At 41.2% G+C, this 20,971-nt stretch overlaps 1 protein-coding gene across 1 annotated transcript in view; it reads left to right on the top strand.

The window, feature by feature from the left end:
• Window positions 1-20,971, top strand: part of ASZ1 (ankyrin repeat, SAM and basic leucine zipper domain containing 1) — a 197,167-nt gene that overhangs the window by 75,896 nt on the left and 100,300 nt on the right. The gene's annotated exons all lie outside the window — the stretch shown is intronic.

Below are 20,971 nucleotides of genomic sequence, written 5' to 3'. Positions count from 1 at the left end.
GGGCGTTGTCTCATGCTCCATCGCCATCTTGTGCCATCTTGTCATACTACATAGCGTTATAGCAGAATATGATATACTGAGAAGCTTTATGTAAGGATAATAATGATTTTTGCAAGCACACGAATATACATAGTCGTGATCCTTCACATAACTATAGGGGGTGCAGAGGGTGTGGCTGCACCTGTTGCCAAGATGTCTCCCTGCCACAGTAGGCACCACTATTATGAATGGCACATGGTAGATAAGGGGCACGGTCACACATTTTGCATTGGTGTCCAGGGGCTTAAAGTTGCGCCTATGCCAATGAAGTTGGGTTGGTGCGACCACTGTGACACTCAGAAATTGTAGGGATGAATGACCCACTGCGCGCCTTTGCTCCTTCGAGTATTCTAGGCACAATGCCCTAGATTTTTCCAATATCACAGCTCAGCTTCAAATTCACTTGAATGCGGTTCAACTGCAATACCAGAGACTGCTTCAGATGAGTGGTGCTGTCTGGTAAAACTCCAAAAGTCCTTCAGCGCTCAACCCAGTACTGAGGCCCCTTTATTCCCATGATTGTTAGGGCATCCTAGTGGTCAGATTCCCAATGATCACACATTGATGGCATATGGTAATATGCCATCAATGTGTCGCGCTAACAAACCTCTTTAATTGCTTAACACCTTAAGGACATGGACTAGTTGGCACGTTCAGGACGCAGCCCCATTTTTCAAATCTGACGTGTCACTTTATGTGGTAATAACTCTGGAATGCTTATACCTATCCAAGCGATTCTGAGATTGTTTTCTCGTGACACATTGTACTTTAAGTTAGTGGTCAAATTTTGTCGATACATTCAGTATTTTATTGTGTAAAACACCAAACTTGTGAAAAACTGCAAAAATTAGCGGTTTTCTAAATTTAAATGTATCCGCTTGTAAGACAGATAGTAGTACCACACAAAATAAATGCTAATTAACATTTCCCATATGTCTACTTTAAATTGGCATAAATTTTTTTTGAACATCCTTTTATTTTTCTAGGACGTTACAAGGCTTAGAACTTTAGCAGAAATTTCTCACGTTTTCAAGAAAATGTAAAAAGTCTATTTGTACAGGTTCGAGTTCAGTTGTGAAGTGGTTTTGAGGCGCCCATACAATGCAAACCCCCATAAATCTCCATTTTAAAAACGGAACCCCTCAAAGTATTCAAAACCGTATTTAGAAAGTTTATTAACCCTCTAGGCGTTTCACAAGAATTACAGCAAAGTAGGGCTGAAATTTACAAATATCATCTTTTTTTGTAGAAATTCATTATTAATCCCTTTTTTTTTTTTTCTGTAACACAAAGTTTTACCAGAGAAATGCAGCTCAATATTGCCTGCATTCTAGAAATATCCCACATGTGGCCCTAGTGTTCTAATTCACTGAAACAGACCTCTGATGCAAAGGAGCACCTAGAGGATTTTGTGGCCCTCTTTTTATTCTAATATATTTTAGCCACCATGTCCGGTTAGAAGAGGTCTTCTTATACCAAAACAGTGAAAACACCACCAAAAAGTCACCATTTGGCAAACTACACCCCTCAAGGAATTTATCAAGCGGTATGGAGAGCATTTTGACCCCACAGTTTTTTGCTAAATTTAGTGGAATGAAGCCGTGAAAGTGAAAAATAATTTTTTTTTTCCAATAAAACTTAAAGGAGAAAAAACTCCCCAGCATTTGAAAAGCAATTTCTCCCAATTACAGCAATACCCCATATGTGGTTATAAACTGCTGTTTGGACACACGGCAGGGCTTAGAAAGGAAGGAGCACCATTTGCCTTTTTGAGCTCAAGTTTTGCTGCAATGATTTTCGGGTGCCATGTCGCATAAGCAAAGCCCCTGAGGGACCAAATCAGTGGAAACCCCCAAAAAGACACCATTTGGCAAACTACACCCCTCAAGGAATTTATCAAGGGGTATAGTGGGCATTTTGACCCCACAGTTTTTTTTGCTGAATTTAGTGGAATTAGGTAGTGAAAATGAAAATCGACATTTTTTACAAGGCATAAAGAAGAAAAAGCACCCCGACATTTGAAAACCAATTTCTCCCGATTACGACAATACCCCGTATGTGGTGATAAACTACTGTTTGGACACACCGCAGGGGTCAAAAGGGAAGGATCACCATTTGGAGCTCAAATTTAGCTGGAATGGTTTTCGGGTGACATGTCACGGTTACAAAGTGCCTGCGAGACCAAAATAGTGGGTAACTCCCAAAAGTGACCCCTTTTGGCAAACTACACCCCTTAAGGAATCTATCTAGAGGTATACTAATCATTTAGACCCCACTGGCCTTGTGCAGAATTCATTGGAATTAGGCCGGAGAAATGAATATCAACATTTTTTCCAATAAAAAGTTGAATATTTTTATTTCCTCAGGGATAAAAGGATAAAAAGCACCACAATATTTGTAAAGCAATTTGTCCAGAGTACGGAAATACCCCACATGTGGTCATAAACGGCTTTTTAGACAAATGGCAGGGCTCAGAAAGGCAAGAGCACTATTTGGCATGCAGATTTTGCTGGATTGGTTTTTGGCCACCATGTCACATTTGCAAAACCCTAAGATACCAGAATACAGTGGAAGCCCCCAAGAAGTGATCATTTTGGAAACTACACCCCTCAAGGCATTTAACATTTGCCTGGACATATGACAGAGCTCAGAAGTGAAGAGCAATATGCGCATTTGAGGTCTCTTTTGGTTATTTTCAGAGCATTGGCCCACAATTGCAGGGCTCCAAGGTCAAATAATAAAACAAACCCCCAAGTAGTGACCCCGATTTTGGAAACTACATCTCTTGAGACATTTTAAGGGAGGGATGTTGTGAGCATTTTGCCCCCAGAGGTGTTTTTTGCCATTAATAATTAATGCCCAGCGAATGGTGCAAAGTGAAAATGCAATTTTCCGCTGATATGCGATTTTAGTGCACGATGCCATATATGTGGACCTAAACTGCTGTTTTGGGCACGCTGCAGGGCTCAGAAGGGAGAGAGAGCCATTTGGCTTTTGGAGCGCATATTTAGCTTGGTAGTTGTTCTGTTTGGGGTTTAATACGGGGGTATAATAATGTAGTAAATAAATAATATTCCAGAGATATGTGGTCAGTGTCGCACTGATAAATGGTGCCCGATCTTATAAGCTTTTGGACACTGCACATTGTGTCACCATATTCTGAGAGCCTGAACTTTTTTATTTTTCAGTCAAAAAAAGCTGTGTAAGGGCTTGTTTATTGCGGGACGGTTTGTAGTTTTTTATTGGTACTATTTTTGGGTACATGGGACTTTATGATCCCTTTTTATTCCATGTTTTGTGAGGGGTGGTGATAAAAAAAGAAATAAAAATAATTGCGATTATGGCTTTTTTTTTTTTTTTTTTGTTTTTTGCGGTGTTCACCATGTGGGAAAAATAATATTACGGTTTTATAGATTGGGTCGTTACGGACGCGGCAATATCAAATATGTGTACTTTTTTTAACGTTTTAATTTTTTTCCTATAATATAAGACTTATTATAGGAAAAAGGCAGTGTTTGTTTTTATTAACTTGAAACTTTTCTTTTTACACTTAACTTTTTCCAACTTTTTTTTTTTTTGTCCCATTAGGGACTTGAGGGCCTACACCACTGATCTTTACTCTAATGCATTTCACTACCCAAGTAGTGTAATGCATTAGAGCTGTCAGTCATTCACTGACATCAAGCCTATTAGGTCCCATCTGTGGGCGAGGCCTAATAGTCTATCGTACGTGGCAGACTAGTAGGCTATTATTAGGCCTCTGGTTTCCATAGCAACAATCTGCATCTTCACGATCACATTGTGTCGCTGCAAATCACGAAGATGCCGCAGTCGCTTTTAATCGCGGCATCTAAGGGGTTAATGGCAGGGATCGACGCTAGCTCCATTCCCTGCCGTTACAGCACAGTGTCAGCTGTAACATGCAACTGACACCAGCGGCTGATGTCGCAGGCTCAGCTTCTGAGCCTGCACCATCTTGTTACTGCGGCTGGACTCCTTATAGGCCCCGCCTCTGGGCGGGACCTAGCAGGCACCTGTTCTAGGTAGACAGGAGGCCATTGTTAGGCCTCTGGTCTGCCGGAGCAGTCATCCGAATCCCGCAATTTCATTGCAGGGTTCCGATCTGCTTGTAAACACCATAGAAGCAGCACTCGCTTTTGAGAGCTGCATCTAAGGGTTTAATCGGCCGGATCAGAGGCTAGCTCCGGTACTGGCCTTGAAGCGGTGATAGGGTTAAGCTATTACTGCTTTAAGACTGTGTCTGCAGACACCGTACCCTGTTAACGCTATGAAGTAATAGTACGTCAGTTCGCGTTAACAGTCCACCGCCCGTGACTTAATACATAATACATAAAAAAGGTGCAAAACCGTTATGAAATAAGAGAGGAAAATAACAGAAGGCCCAACACTTACAATTTGTAGTTTTCTGCTTTCTTGAGGGTAGGGAAACACTGGATGCCCAATCAGACTTATTTCTGACCTCCTACATGTGAGCATTTAAAAAAAAAAAAATTTCTTTTATGGTAGCAGTCATATTTTATATCCTTAGTCCTGGACTCCGGTTTCTAGAGCTGCCCAGCAACTTATTTACGCAAATGTAATGTTGGTGACTGGCTAGTAAGGTGAAAAGGTATCATGAATATTAAATTGCCTATCGTCCCTTAGTTCACCTCAATATGGCTCCTTAGTTTGGTAAAAACAGATTTCCATCTGCCTATCCTTTTTAAAGCTCGTACAAATCACACCCAATGTGTCAAAAGTCACTTTGTCTTTCCAACTAATAAACCCCAAGCTTTGGTTCAGCTATCCAGGATATGTTGCCACAAACAAGATGAAATACAAATTCTTTGCCACTTCAAAGGGCTTATTCTCCGTACAAAATTAACCATGTTGTTGCAAGTTACATACATCCATAAACCCCTTTCATTACATTTCTATTATACAGTGCATTTGGATAGTCTTCAGACCATTAAAATGTTTTCACATTTTGTTATGTTGAGGCCTTGTGCTAAAATAATAAAAAAAATCAAGTTTTCTCCATCATTCTTCACTCCATACCCCATAATGACCAAGTGGAAACAGAATGTTTAGTAATCTTTGCTAATTTATTGAAAAGGAAAAACTAAAATATGGCATTAACATAAGTATTCAGACCCTTTACTCAATATTTAGTTGAAGCACTTTTGGCAGCGATAACCACCTCCTGTCTTCTTGGGTATGATGCCACATGGTTTGCACACTTTGATTTGGGGATTTTCTGCAATTCTTATCTGCAGATCCACTCAAGCTCTGTCAGGTTGAATGGGGAGAGTCGGTGGATAGACATTTTCAGGTCTCTCCAGAGATATTCGATTAGGTTCGTCAGGGCTCAGGACATTCACAGAGTTGTCCCTGGCTGTTTTCTTATGGTCTTTGTCGGAACCTTCAGCCCAGTCTGAGGTCCACAGCACTCTGGATCAGGTTTTCGTTAAGAATATCTCTGTGCTTTGGTCAGAATTGAGGGAAAGATGAATGTAGCAGTCTCCCTGTCCCAGCCGCTGAAAAACACCCCCACAGCATGATGGTTCCACCACCACGCTTCACTGTAGGGAAGGTATTGGGCAGGTGATGAGCAGTGCCTGGTTTCCTCCAGACATGATGCCTAGAATTGAGGACAAAACATTCAATCTTGTTTCTCAGTCTGAGAGTCTTTTAGGTGCTTTTTTGCAAACTCCAGATGGGTTTTTGTCTCTCTTACTGAGGAGAATTCAAAGTACTAATATGCCTAAGGCCCCAAAAAAAAACTGATTTCCAACTACTAAATAGTACCAGAAAGTAAACTAAGATATAACTTTTATTAACATAAATTTAAATATTTCCAAAAAAGACACAACACACAGGGTTAAAATTAGCCTATGTAGACTAGCAATGAGTAGCGAGTTCAGATATGTTGCCAGGATATTTAGAGTGGATACATATATTAGACCCATGCAGCCGTATATCAGTTAGCAGCTGCAGAACGCTGAACAAGCACCAAATGACTATCAGAATTGAACATATAATTGCTAGATGAACGCGGAAATTAAAAGCGAGACAACCCCCCCCCCCCTTGACATGTTTCGCTACCAATGTAGCGTCCCCAGGGCTATAATGGGGCTAGTAGTCATTCTTTGCTCTAGTGCTGCTGTGATGGTTGACCTTCTGGAAGTTTCTCCTATCTGCACACAAGATCTTTTGGAGCTCAGCCAGAGTGATCATTGGGTTCTTGGACACCTCTCTTACTGAGGCCCTTCTCCCCGATTTACTTTGTTTGGTGGGGCGACCAGCTCTAGGAAGAGTCCTGGTTGTTCCAAACTTTTTGGTTTTAAGAATTCTGGAGGCCACTGTGCTCTTGGGAACTTTCAGTACAGCAGAAAAAAAAATTCGTACCCTTCTCCAGATCTGTGCCTCCACACAATCCTGTCTATGAGCTCTACAGGCAGTTCTTTCCTCCTCATGGCTTGTTTTTTTGCTCTGATATGCATTGTCAGCTGTGAGAAATTATATAGACAGAGGTGTGTCTTTCCAAATCATGTCCAATCAAATGAATTTACCACAGGTGGACCCTAGTCAAGATGTAGAAACATTTCAAAGAAGATCTAGAGAAATAGGAGCCCCCCCTGAGCTACATTTCAAGTGTCATAGCAAAGGGTCTGAATACTTATGTCCATGTAAAATTTGAGATGTTAATTTTCAACAAATTTGCTAATTTTTGCAAAAAAACTTCTAATATTCTGTTTTTACATTGTCATTATGGGTTATTGAGTGCAGAATGATGGGGAAAACGTGATTTTAATTATATTTTTTTTATTGTAGAACAAAGCCTCAACATAACAAAATGTGAAAAAAGTGAAAGGGTCTGAAGACTTTTCTGAATGCACTGTATGTGAAATTTCTTTAATTCTGAATAAATCTCTTTGAGAAGCAAACCTTTAATATATGCTTTGAAAGCATCCCAAACTATCATAGGCGAGGCAGAATTTACTTTATTCTCAATTAAGCATAGATGTTTCCCAAGGTGGTGAGACCACCACAATACCCGAAGTGAGGATTGCCAAATGGTAAGGGTGTCAAATAGAATACATCTGTTGAACTGAGGTTTGTCCTTCCATGCAGCAATCTGGGTGAATTGAGCAAGTATGTAATCGAGCTTGAGGTCTGGTAGACCCAGACCCCCAGACATTGAGCGGTATTATGTCTTCCTTACACTCTCTGGGCCTTTGCCCTTCCCAGATAAATTCTTCTCAATAGACGACATATAGTCTGGGATATCTTTCTTTTTAAGTTGGCCTTAGAGGTAAAGAATTTTGCCACAGTACAATGAGTATTCTCTCTCCTTTTTTGCACGTGGATAACTGTTCTAACCAATGGAACATATTTCCCTAGATTGGAACCAATAATTTTTAGTATCCTAGACGCAAAAATTACCATTAAAGGGGTTGACTGGGCATGGGGCAGGTTTTCATACTGATGACCTATCCACAGAATAGGTCATCAGTATAAGATCGGTGGGGCCAGTGGCGGATTAAGTAGACTATAGGCCCTGGGCTCTTACCCAAACTTGGGCCCCCCTTCTCCCCCGCCGCGCCGTAACACTACCTTTTTGTGCAAGCATTAACAAATGGGTGTTACGATTCCCCTTGTCAAAGGGCTGTGTCCCTACATACTGACAGTCTCCACCCATGGCTGAAAGTATCACACTGTGCAGGGACACGTCCTCCTGACAAGGGGAATGGTAACACACATTTGTCTATCAGTCCTGGACTGCACAAAGACTTTTTGTGAAACACAAGGATTTCCAATAATAAACATGTCAGGAGAGGTGACAGATTCTATATAAATCAAGTGACTCACAGGTGATGACTTCTCAGATTCTGGTAACTTTTTTTCCTCTTTTCTTCTCCATCCGGTCCAGACTTCATGACTACTTCTCCCGGCCATGACCCATTTCTGCAGAATTGCCGCTTAGATGTCTTCTGTTTCTCACTTTTCCAACATTTCTACACCTATAAACGAAAATAAAATTATCATGGTGCCACACACTGTGCCTCTAAATATACTAGCACCATACACTTCGCCCCTGAATATAATTGTGTCAAGCACTGTATAGTAAAGCACCATATGCACAAAGGCCCCTGTAGATAGCGTCGCACACGCAGCCCCTGTAGATAGCGTCGCACACGCAGCCCCTGTAGATAGCGTCGCACACGCAGCCCCTGTAGATGGCGCCGCACACGCAGCCCCTGTAGATAGCGTCGCACACGCAGCCCCTGTAGATGGCGCCACACACGCAGCCCCTGTAGGTAGCGCCACACACGCAGCCCCTGCAGGTAGCGCCACACACAGCAGCAACAGTTAGCAGCACAAGTGCGCTGCATGGTTTTTAAGATTATGTGCAGTTCGAGCAGCCATGGGTGGGGCACCGATCAGTTGTCACGGCTGCCTCCGGCATAGGTAGTTGCTCGCTGTTTTTTTTTGTCGCCTTCGCTCTCATAAAAAAAATGTAATACAACTTTTTGATCACTTTTTATGTACCAAAACATGGTACCAATAACTACAGCTCGTCCCGCAAAAAATAAGATCTCCCACCGCTCAATCAACCGAAAAATAAAAAAAAGTTACGACTCTCAGAACGTAGTGAAACAAAACAATTTTTATTTTAACAATTAGATTTTTTTTGTAAAACTAGTAGAATATAAAAAAAAAAACTATATAAAATTTGGTATCGTAATTGTATTGAGCCGCAGAATGAATTAAAGTTTTCGTTTTTACCGCACGGCGAAAGCTGGAAAAACTAAACCCCCCAAGAATGGAATCAAATTTAAATTTCAGCCCGCAAATAATTTTTTTGGTTTCCCAGTACATTTTATGGTACTTTAAATGGTGTCAATAGAAACTACAACTCCCGCAAGAAATAAGCCCTCACAACACTCTACAGACGGAAAAAGAAAAAAAAGTTATGGCTCTTGGAAGGCGGAGAGTGAAAAACGAAAATAAGAAAGCAAAAAATTGATCAGTCCTGGAGGGTTAATTAACCCCTTGCGTACCTTCGCCGTAATAGTACGTCGCTGGCCGCTTATTCCAGCGTACCTTCGCCGTACTGTTGCGGAGCAGGAATAAACTGTCACTATGTGAAATCACATAGTGACATAACAGCGGCGGCAGCTGTCATTGACAGCTAACCGTCTCTGCTACCGGCCTGGGGACCAATTAGCAGTCCCCAATGCCGGCGATTGCTGTGATTGGTCAGTCTCTGACGTCGTCTGCAGGAGAAAGCTCCTGTCACTTTCTCTGATCTCCTCATTTCTGTGAGATACGTGAGGAGAGAGATCAGAGAAAGCGGTGTAAAAAAAAAAAAACACAATTTTTATTAACCCCTTCCCGAAAATGGCCGTATAGTAACGCCCTGAGGATGAAGCGGGCACAGGAGCTGTGCTCGCTCCATCTTCATCGGATGTCGGCTGTAATATACAGCCGACATCCCACTGCAACTACAGCGATCACTGTCCTCTCCGATCGCTGTAGTTTAACCCCTTAAATGCCGCTGTCAATAGCGACAGCGGCATTTAAGTGATTGATACAGAGGGAGGGGGCTCCCTCTGCACCCCATTGCCCCCCCCCCGCGAAAAATCGCGGGGTTCTGATGGTTGCAATGGCAACCAGGAAGCCTAGCAACGGCTTCGTGGTTGCCAGGTACGGGAGCCTATTAGGTCCTGCCCAAGGCAGGACGTAATAGGCTCAACTGTCAGTTGTAAAGTGACAGTTACAATACACTGCACTACACAAGTACATACAGAAGTAGTGCAGTGTATTGTGCAGGCGATCAGAAGATCAGATCTTCCAGTCCCCTAGTATGTGTAAAATAAAAAGTGAAAAAAAGTAAACAAAAAAGTTTTAGATAAATATATAAATAAAAGTTTTACGTAATAAAAACAATCGCCTTGTTTCCCTGATCAAGCCCTTTATAATTAGAAAAAAAATGAAAAAAAAGACAAAAACTAGACATAATAGGTATCGCCGCGTTCGTATTGGCCTGACCTAAAAAAATATCATATTTATCCCGCACGGTGAACACCGTAAAAAAAAATACCATAAAAAACAATGGCAGAATTTCCTTTTTTGGTCACGTTGTTTCCAAAAAAATGGAATAAAAAGTGATCAAAAAGTCGTGCGTAGCCAAACATGGTACCAATAAAAACTACAGTGTGTCACGCAAAAAACAAGCCCTCACACAGCTCCGTCGATAAAAAAGTTATGGCTCTCAGGACATGGTGACACTAAAACATTTTATTTAGAAAAAAGTTTTTTTTTTTTGTAAAAGTAGTAAAACATATAAAAGCTATATAAATTTGGTATTGCCATAATCGTATCAAACCGCAGAATAAAGTAAACATGTTTTTTATACTGCACAGAGAACGCCGGTAAAAAATTATAAAAAAAATCGTGAAAGAATTTCTGTTTTTTGGTCTCCTCACCTCAGAAAAAATGGAATAAAAACTGATCAAATCATCGCATGTACCCCAAAATGATACTAATAAAAACGACAGCTCGTTCCATGAAAATCAAGCAATCACACAGCTCGTCAACGGAAAAATAAAAAGTTCTGACTCTATTTCCGTAATCCGGAGAAATTGTGTAACACATTTTGGGGCGTCTTTTCTCCTGTATTCCTTGTGGAAATGAAAAATTCTGAGCTAAAGCTACAGGTTATTGGAAAAAAAAAATGTTTTCATTTTCACGGATCAATTCTAATAAAATCTATGAAACACCTGAGGGCTCAAAATGCTCACTACACCTCTAATTTAATTCTTTCAGGGGTATAGTCTCCAAATTGGGATCACATCTGGCGAATTTCTACTGTACTGGTACTTCAGGGACTCTGCAAATGCGACATGGCCCCCAGAAACCAATTCAGCAAAATCTGAGCTGCAAAATCCAACTGGTGCTCCGTCCCTTCTGAGCCCTGCAGTGGGTCCAAACAGCAGTTTATTACCATATATGGGGTATTACCGTAATCAGGAGAAATTGCTTTACAAATGTTGAGGTGCTTTTTCTCCTTTATTCCTTATAAAAATTAGAAAATTCTGTGTTTTTTCAAAAAAAAAGTCTCTTTTCATCTTCACAGACTAATTCCAATAAATTCAGCAAAAAACCTGTGGGGTCAAAATGCTAACTATACCACTAGAAAAATTCCTTGAGGGGTATTGTTTCCAAAATGGGGTCACTTTTGGGGGGATTTCACTGTTTAGGTCCCTCCAGGGCGTTGCAAACGTGACACGGCACTGAAAACCATTCCAGTAAAATCAGAGCTCCAAAATCCAAATGGGGGTCCTTCCCTTCTGAGCCCTGCTGTGGGTCCAAACAGCAGTTTATTACCACATATGGGGTAGTTCCATAATCGAGAGAAATTGCTTTACAAATGTTGGGGTGCTTTCTCTCCTTTATTTCTTGCAAAAATTAGAAATTTTTACGTTTTTCCAGAAAAAAAGTAGATTTTCATTTTCACAGACTAACTCCAGAAAATATAGCAAAATACCTGTGGGGTCAAAATGCTAACTATACCCCTAGATAAATTCCCTGAGGGGTGTAGTTTAAAAAATGGGGGTCACTTTTGGGGGTTTCCACTGTTTTGGCACCACAAGACCTCTTCAAACCTGACATGGTGCCTAAAATATATTCTGAAAAAAGGAGGCCCCAAAATCCAAGAGGTGCTCCTTTGCTTCTGAGGCCTGTGTTTCAGTCCATTAGCGCACTAGGGCCACATGTGGGATATTTCTAAAAGCTGCAGAATCTGGGCAATAAATATTGCATTGCGTTTCTCAGGTAAAACCTTCTGTGGTACAGAAGAAAATGTATTGCATATGAATTTTGTAAAAAAAAATGAAATTTGAAAATTTCAGCTCTACTTTCCTTCAATTCCTGTAAAACGCCTAAAAGGTTGAAACACTTTCTGAATGCTGTTTTGGATACTTTGAGGGGTGCAGTTTTCAAAATGGGGTGTTTTTATGGGGGTTTCTAATATATAGGGCACTCAAAACCACTTCAGAACTGAACTCGTCCCTGAAAAAATAGCTTTTTGAAATTTTCTTAAAAATATGAGATTGCTGCTAAAGTTCTAAGCCTTGTGAGGTCATAGAAAAATAAAAGGATGTTCAAAAAACGATGCAAACATAAAGTAGACATATGGGAGATGTTAATTAGTAACTATTTTGTGTGGTATTACTATCTGTTTTACAAGCAGATACATTTAAAATTGGAAAAATCATGATTTCTTCATATTTTCTCTAAATAGGTGTTTTTCACAAATAAGCAATGAATTTATCGACCAAATTTTTGCACTAACCTAAAGTACAATATGTCACAAGAAAACAATCTCCGAATCAATTGGATAGGTAAAAGCATTCCAGAGTTATTACCACATAAAGTGATACATGTCAGATTTGAAAAAATGGGTCTGGTCTTCAAGGCCAAAATGAGCTGGGTACTCAAGCGGTTAATTTCTAATGAAAAAATGTATGACCACATGTGGGGTATTTCCGGACCCGGGAAAAATTGCTTTACAAATATTGGTTGTTTTTTTTCTCCTTTATCCCTTGTGATATTCGTTTTCGCGGCCTAATTCTAATAAATTCTGCAAAAAACCTGTGGGGTCTAAATGCTAACTATACCCCTAGAAAATTTCCTTGAGGTGTGTGGTTTCCAAAATGGGGTCACTTTTGGGGGGTTTCCACTGTTTTGGTCCCTCCAGGGCGTTGCAAATGCGACATGGCACTGAAAACCAATACAGCAAAATCTGTGCTCCAAAATCCAAATGGTGCTCCTTCCCTTCTGAGCGCTGCCATGGTTCCAATCAGCAGTTTATTACCACATATGGGAAAATGCTTTACAAATGTTGGGGTGCATTTTGTTCGTTTTTCCTTGTAAATAATAAAAATTTATTTTTTCTGAAAAAAAGTAGGTTTTCATTTTTACAGACTAATTCCAATATATTTATCGAAAAACCTGTGTGGTCAAAGTGCTAACTATACCCTTAGATAAATTCCTTGAGAGGTGTAGTTTCCAAAATGGGGTAACTTTTGGGGTGTTTCCACTGTTTTGGCACCACAAGAACTCTTCAAACCTGACAAGGTGGCTAAAATATATTCTAAAAAAGGAGGCCCAAAAGATACTAGGTGGTTCTTTGATTCAGAGGCCGGTGTTTCAGTCCATTACCACACTAGGACCACATGTGGGATATTTCTAAAAACTGCAGAATCTGGGCAATAAAATATTGAGTTGCATTTCTCTAGTAAAACCTTCTGTGTTACAAAAAAAAAAATGTATTAGAAATTAATTTCGGCAAAAAAAAATAATATATATAAATTTCACCTCTACTTTGCTTTAATTCCTGTGAAATGCCTAAAGGGTTAAAACACTCAGTGAATGCGGATTTGAATACCTTGAGGGGTGCAGATTTCAAAATGTGGTGATTTATGGGGATTCTCTAATATATAAGGCCCTCAAAGCCACCTCCGAACTGAACTGGTCCCTGAAAAAATGTACTTTTGAAATTTTCTTTAAAATATGAGAAATTGCTGCTAGAGTTCTAAGCCTTGTAACGTCCTAGAAAAATAAAAGTACATTAAAAAAACTATGCAAACAAAGTAGACATATGGGAAAGGTTAATTAGTAATTAGTGTGGTATTACTATCTGTTTTACAAGCAGATATGTTTAAATTTAGAAAAATGCTAATTTTTGGAAATTTTGTCTAAATTTTGGTGTTTTTCAGAAATAAATACCAAATGTATCGACCAAATTTTTTCACTAACATAAAGTACAACAAGTCATGAGAAAACAGTCTCAGAATCGCTTGGATAGGTAAAAGCATTCCGGAGTTATTACTACATAAAGTAAAACCTGGCAGATTTGAAAAAAATCATCTTTGTCCTGAAGGCCAAAACAGGCTGGGTCCTGAAGGGGTTAATCACTATGACCTGAAGATCCACGCACAAGCATATTTCTATGAGTGTATGTTCACACGTAGATTAAACACTGCAGAATTTCCGACCAGATTTTTACGCGCAGAAATTCTGCAGCCTTTTCGCAAGAGAAATTGACATGCCGCAGATTGAAAATTTGCATCGCAGGTTAATTTCCGCAATTTTCTGAATATTTTTTATGCAGCGTGTATGAGATTTGTTGACACCTCATTTACTTTGCTGCTACTGTAATACGATGTGAAATTTCCGCACAGAAAATCTAGTCAGAAATTCTGCAGTGTTCACGCTACGTGTGAGCATACCCTTAAAGGGGTTTTCTGAGACAAACATTGATGGCTTAGCCTTCGGATAGGCTGTCAATGTTTGATCAGTGGGTGTCCAAACCTTAGGAACCCCCAGCAGATCAACACAATAATGAGGCTGTGGTGCTTGTATGGACAAGCCACTGAGCCTGTGTAAACAATGAAGCAGGGCACCGCAGCCCATTTCAACGCACTGATCGTCAGGGTTCCTAGAAGTTAGACGACACCAATCAAACATTGATGACCTAGAATAAAGGTCGGACATCAATGTTTTAGTCTCTGAGAAACCCTTTTAAACCCTTCCCCCTGCAGCCACTTTTGGCCTTCCTTACAGACTTATTTTTTTTTTTTTTATTCTGACGTGTCACTCTATGTGGTAATAACTTTGAAATGCTTTTACCTAGTCAAGCGATTCGGAGATTGTTTTCTCGTGACACATTGGACTTTGTTACTGGTAAAATTTGGTAAAAAATTCAGTATTTGTGAGAAACACCATAATGTAGCGAAAAATTGCAAAAATTAGCATTTTTATAAATTTAAATGTATCTGCTTGTAAGACAGACAGTTATACCACACAAAATAGTTGCCAATTAACATTTCCCATATGTCTACTTAAGATTGGCGTAGATGTTTGAACACCCTTTTAATTTTTCTAGGACGTTACAAGGCTTAGAACTTTAGCAGAAATTTCTCATCTTTTCAAGAAAATATAAAAAGGCTATTTTTACAGGGACCAGTTCAGTTTTGAAATGGCTCTGAGGGACCCATACAATACAAACCCCATAAATCACCCCATTTTAAAAACTGCACCCCTCAAAGTATTCAAAATAGCATTTAGAAAGCTTTTTTTTAAAAAAAAAACATTTAGGGGTTTCACAAGATTTAAAGCAAAAGTAGAGGTAAAATTTAAGAAGATTTTACCAGTGAAACGCAACTCAATATTTATTGCCCAGATTCTGCACTTTTTAGAAATATTCCACTTGTGGCCCTAGTGTGCTAATGTACTGAAGCACAGGCCTCAGAAGCAGAGGAGCACCTAGTGGATTTTGGGGCCTTTTCTTTTATTAGATATTTTAGGCACCATGTCAGGTTTGAAAAAGTCCTCTGGTAACAAAACAAAGGAAACCCCCCCACAAGTGACCCCATTTTGGAAACTACACCGCTCAAGGAAATTATTTAGGTGTATAGTGAGAATTTTGAACACACAGGTTTTTTGCAGAAGTTATTGGAAGTAGGACGTGAAAATTAAAATCTAAATTTTTTCCCAATAGAATGTAGGATTAGCTTTTTTTCTTTTCATTTCCACAAGGACTAAAGGAGGAAAGGCACCCCAACATTTGTAGAGCAATTTCTCCCGAGTAAAACAGTACCCAAAAAATGGTCATAAACGGCTGTTTAGACAAACGGCAGGGCTCAGAAGGGAAGGAGCCCCATTCAAAACTCACACTTAGCCAGAATGGTTTGCGGAGGTCATGTCGCATTTGCAAAGCCCCTGAGGGGACAAAACATTGGAAACCCCCCAAAATCAACCCAATTTGGGAAACTACACCGCTCAAGGAAATTATTTAGGGGTATAGTGAGCATTTAAATAAATTATACAATTAATAATCCATGGATGTCTGATATACTTTGAAGCACTCCTTTATGCACAGGCCAGGTTTGTCGGGGCAGGTTTGGGACTAATAAACGGTGTCTATTCTTCTCCCCCTTTTGTAACATACTTTGCACCTTTTTTGGGTCCTTCCTTTTTACCAGTGGAGGGGAAAGTGTTGCCCTGGTACAATACGTGGACCATCACTTCTAGAAGTACTGGGGCCCTCCCCATCCTTGTTCCCAAATAGAAGGGCCTTGATAACAACTTCATGAAACTGAAGGAATGTCCCTGTCCGGCCTGCACATTGGGATAGCATGTAAGTATTATACACTGCCATCTGTACCAGGTGCACGGACAGCTTTTTGTACCACACCATTGTTTTCCGCATGGCACTGTACGGCTTTTGTACTTGATCAGAGAGATCTGGCTTGGGGGTCATTGTAGTGCTACCTCAGACAGGGACAGGGGTGCTGCCGCTACCGTGTTCTGTGGTCAGCATAAGAACACTCTTGTCCTTATACTTGACCAGCAACATGTTCTCGCAGTTTAGCGCCCTGCTTTCTCTTTTTCTTATTAGTTGCCCATTTAGACTTTTAGATGCGCCTCTGGTTTTAGCGCACGGTGCGGCATGCTGCAGTACTTCTGGTGGAGAGGCAGATGGGATGGGATGTTGGTGTAGAAGTTATCCACGTAAAGGTAGTAACGCTGGTCCTGCATTGGGTGCATCAAATCCCACACTATTTTTCCACAAACTTCCAGGACAGGGGGGCATTATGCATGTTCTATCCTCTAGTCCATCCCGTCATAAGCCCTAAACCTGTAGGTGTGCCCTGAGCTGCTCTCGCGCAGATTGTATTTTAATTCCATACCTCACCCTCTTGCTGGGCAGGTATTGACGGAATTTCAATGTTCTTTTTGGGGGTGTATGATTGTTTAAATGTGGTGCAAAAATGATCAATGACAGGCCCGATATTGAATAGGTCATATGTGGGGTCATCACAGGGCGGGCACTGTGCATTATCATTATAATCCAAAAATTCAGAATTATTTCAAAATGTGTCCAGATCATTGCCATGCGGTAAAATGGGGTGCTGTATACAATGTCCGTACTCCAGTATTGCCTAATCTCTGGCTTTTTTACTAGGCCCATATGTAGCACAAGGCCCCAACATTTCATCATTTTCGCTGCCTCCATGGGGGTCCACCTAGAAAACGATGACGTGGGGTTTTGGGCTAATAATTGCCATTAAATTAACAAAATCTTTAGAAAGAAAAGACCTAGAAAAAGTCAATTTCTGCGAGGCCTGCAGTCTCAAACCGAAATCCTGAGCTGCCTATGAAATCTGGAATGTGAGGCTCATAATTCTCAGGGGGGTGGGTTCCACATGGTATTACTCATTTGGGGGGGTTGCCTCAGCTGTTGTCTTGGGGAGTCTTTGCGGGGGTTCCTCATCACTGGATGAATCCGTGTCGGAGGCCAGGATGGCGTATGCCTCCTCGGCTAAATAGGATGATTGGGGCATTTTTATTAGGGGCGTGTGTACTGCTTCAACATATGTAGTACGCAAATTATTTTTACAGAGTTGGTTGTGCGTGTTGCGCTTTTACACGTGTATATGAAATTTCAAATGGAAAAAAAAAAAAAAGGAAGAGAAGAAAAAGAAGATAAAAATTTAGGAGAAAGAAATTTACTGAACGTCCAATATAAAACGGTTACGGTTATAAAAAAAAAAATGACTACCTGACTAACAACTGAACCCTAACGCTGGAAAAAACGTGTAAAAACAAAAATTGAGCTACAACGATCACTACGCTATCAAGAAATTGTGTGACCGAACTTCAGTTAAAAAAAACAAAAACCAATGTCCGCCACTGACTGACGCTAACTAGAACGCTATAAATTTACACTAAAACGGTCGCTATGCTATCAAAAATGTAGTGAACGAACTTCAGTTAAAAAACGGATTGTCTGTCACTTGCGCTAACTATAACTGTATAAATTTACACTAAGGGCGGATTTACGTCTCTGCAGCCCGCGTTGTTTTCACGCGGCTCGCGCAGACCACTAAAAGTCTATGGGGCAGTGCAAACAGTCCGTGTTTCTTGCGCAGCGTTAGGCCGCTGCCTAAAACTCGCGACATGTTCTATATGTCTGTGTTTTTCGCGCATAACGCACACATTGAAGTCAATGGGTGCGTGAAATTCACGCATGCCCCACGGAAGCACTTCCGTGGGACGCGCGTTATTCGCGCAACAGCAGTAAAAGAATTAATGTAAACAGAAAAGCATCACGTGCTTTTCTGTTTACAAACATCCAAACAGAGTGTCCTAATGATGGCGGCTGCGCGAAAAGCACGCAGCCGCGCATCCATATGAACAGGACACACTGAGCTGACACGCTGCTGCCACGTGCGCAAAACACAGCGTTTTTTGCCCGCGCAAAACGCTCACGTTCGTCTGAATCTGGCCTAAAACTGTAGAAAAATAAATTATATATTATATTTATATAAAACTCCTGCTAGATATTTGATTTTACAAAACAGACGTCAGTAAATGTCCGCTACTCCAACACCCGAACGCTACTCTTTTTTTTTTTTTTTTCTTTTTTTTTTAGTTTTATAAAAAAAAAAAGAAAAAAACCTGCGTCAACAAATTACAACTAAGGGTATGTTCACACGGCCTATTTACGGACGTAATTCGGGCGTTTTTGCCCCGAATTACGTCTGAAAATAGCGCCTCAATAGCGCTGACAAACATCTGCCCATTGAAAGCAATGGGCAGACGTTTGTCTGTTCACACGAGGCGTATATTTACACGCCGCTGTCAAATGATGGCGCGTAAATAGACGCCCGCGTCAAAGAAGTGACCTGTCACTTCTTTGGCCGTAATTGGAGCCGTTATTCCTTGACTCCAATGAATAGCAGCGCTATTTACGCCCGTAATTGACGCGACGTTCAAGCGCCTGCACATGCCGGTACGGCTGAAATTACGGGGATGTTTTCAGGCTGAAACATCCCCGTAATTTCAGCCGTAACGGACGCCCTCGTGTGAACATACCCTAAGGCTGATTATACACTCAGCACAGAGTGGATGCAGGGTGCACACAAAGACAGTGCAGTAAAAAAAAAAACTGCGCCAAAAATTGAGCACAGATGCCGATCAGTTATGACGGTCACTGATCAGTGCTCAGCGGCCCCAGGATGCACACACTGAAATGGTGCGGGTAGAAAAAGACAAAAAAAATACCGGCTTCGAAAAAATTACCACAGATGCTTTTCAGTGATGGCGGTCACTGATCAGTACTCAGTGGCCGCCAGGCGCACGCAGGGAGACTGCTAGAAAACAAAACAGTCCTGTGCCAAAAATGGAGCACAAAGAACCGACCAGTGATGGCGGTCACAGAACCGCACTCAGCGGCCGCAGGACGTAAAGAAGGGAAGAGGGGGAGGGGTACAGGGATAAGAAATTTAGGGCCAAAACTAGCGCTGCTGCTAAAAAAAAAAAAAAAAAAAAAAAAATCGGCAGCAACACAGATGATGATGATCACCACTCAAAGTGATCACACAGCAGTCGGATGCAGACGTCTCAATAGGATCGCAAGACCAGAAGGCCTCAGAACCGGTAAGTATGTCTCACAGACTGTCACATCAGAGCTGGTGGAGGGGGTTTGAAACATTCACCATGGCTGCGATTTGGTCGGTCAGTGCAGACTGACCAATCGTTGCGCTCAGGGAGGGTGGCATCACCGCCACCCTCTCATCACTACATTGTAGGGATTGGTGCTATCCTAGACAGTGACCTGTGGCACAGTAATTGGCTAAAGCCGCAAACTGCCTTAATTGGCTGGTCTAAATTGACTGGCCAAGCACAGCGATCTCCAAGGGGGGGGGGGGTAATCACATGATCGGGACCTGATCATGTCTTCAGGACCCGAGACAGGGGTTAATAGCGCCACCCGGGTGTCAGACACTACTCAGACACCCGATCGCTCTATTAACACTCGTTAATTCACGTCCGCGATACACAGAGCCCGACAAGCACCGACGTGAATTTACAGTGAGCGGTCGGGAAGCACTTATTAAAAAGTATTTTGAAAGTTGCACCAAACACACTGATAGGTTTTGTTTTTTGTTTAAAATAAAAAATATGTCAAAAGGTGTACATAGCCTTTAACTACCAGTGATATGATTTGTTCCAGAGTGCTATGTTCTAGTAATACTGAGACATCCCTTGTTGTCAATTGTGCACAGAAGTATCTGGGGCAGTCAACAACCTGGGGAGTCAGAGACGCACGTGAAGGTGCTTTTTCCACATATCTGATCACAGTCAAATGCGACAAGTCAGACGAATGATCATGATGGAACATATGGAACAATTTAAAATTCTAAAAATGAAACTTATTTATCAGGACTCCAGATGGCAACGACAATGGTCACCATTGTGACAAAAAAATATAATTTGACTTCTAAATTTTTAGACTTGGGGGTCAAAAGGCACCCAATCTATTGTTTTTAGCCTAAAGCTCTTTTTATTTTTTATATAGATTTAATAGAGAACATGCTGGCTGCAGCTGACACTATATGTAGCTTAATGAAAATTGTATTATTATAGAGTTCAATGAGTAACAGTATCATGCTCCGTCTAACTGGACATATTCTGTTAACCCCTTACCGCACCGGTACGTCCTGTATTACAGTGCTTTAAGACACCGGGACGTGCCGGTGCGTCCTGGCTAAAAACGGTCACCCTGTCAAAGGACAGGGTGACAGATCTGTGCCGTCAACTGTTTATGACAGTTGATCGGAACAGTAAGACTGCAGGGGACCAATCACAGCAGTACCCGGCCGGCGACAGCTGTGATTGGTCAGTCACAGCAGACTGACCAATCACAGCTCCATGAGAACGTGTATGTGATGGCGCTGGCTCAAGCTGAGCCAGCGCCATCACCGCCGGTTAGTGGCTGTCCGACACCCAGCTGTAACGGCCAGGACCGGAGCTAGGCTCCGATCCGGCCGATTAACTCCTTGGATGCAGCGAT

The sequence above is a fragment of the Rhinoderma darwinii genome, chromosome 3 (genome assembly GCF_050947455.1).
Source record: "Rhinoderma darwinii isolate aRhiDar2 chromosome 3, aRhiDar2.hap1, whole genome shotgun sequence".
NCBI lineage: Eukaryota > Metazoa > Chordata > Amphibia > Anura > Rhinodermatidae > Rhinoderma > Rhinoderma darwinii.
This window is presented reverse-complemented; position numbering and strand designations above follow the sequence as displayed.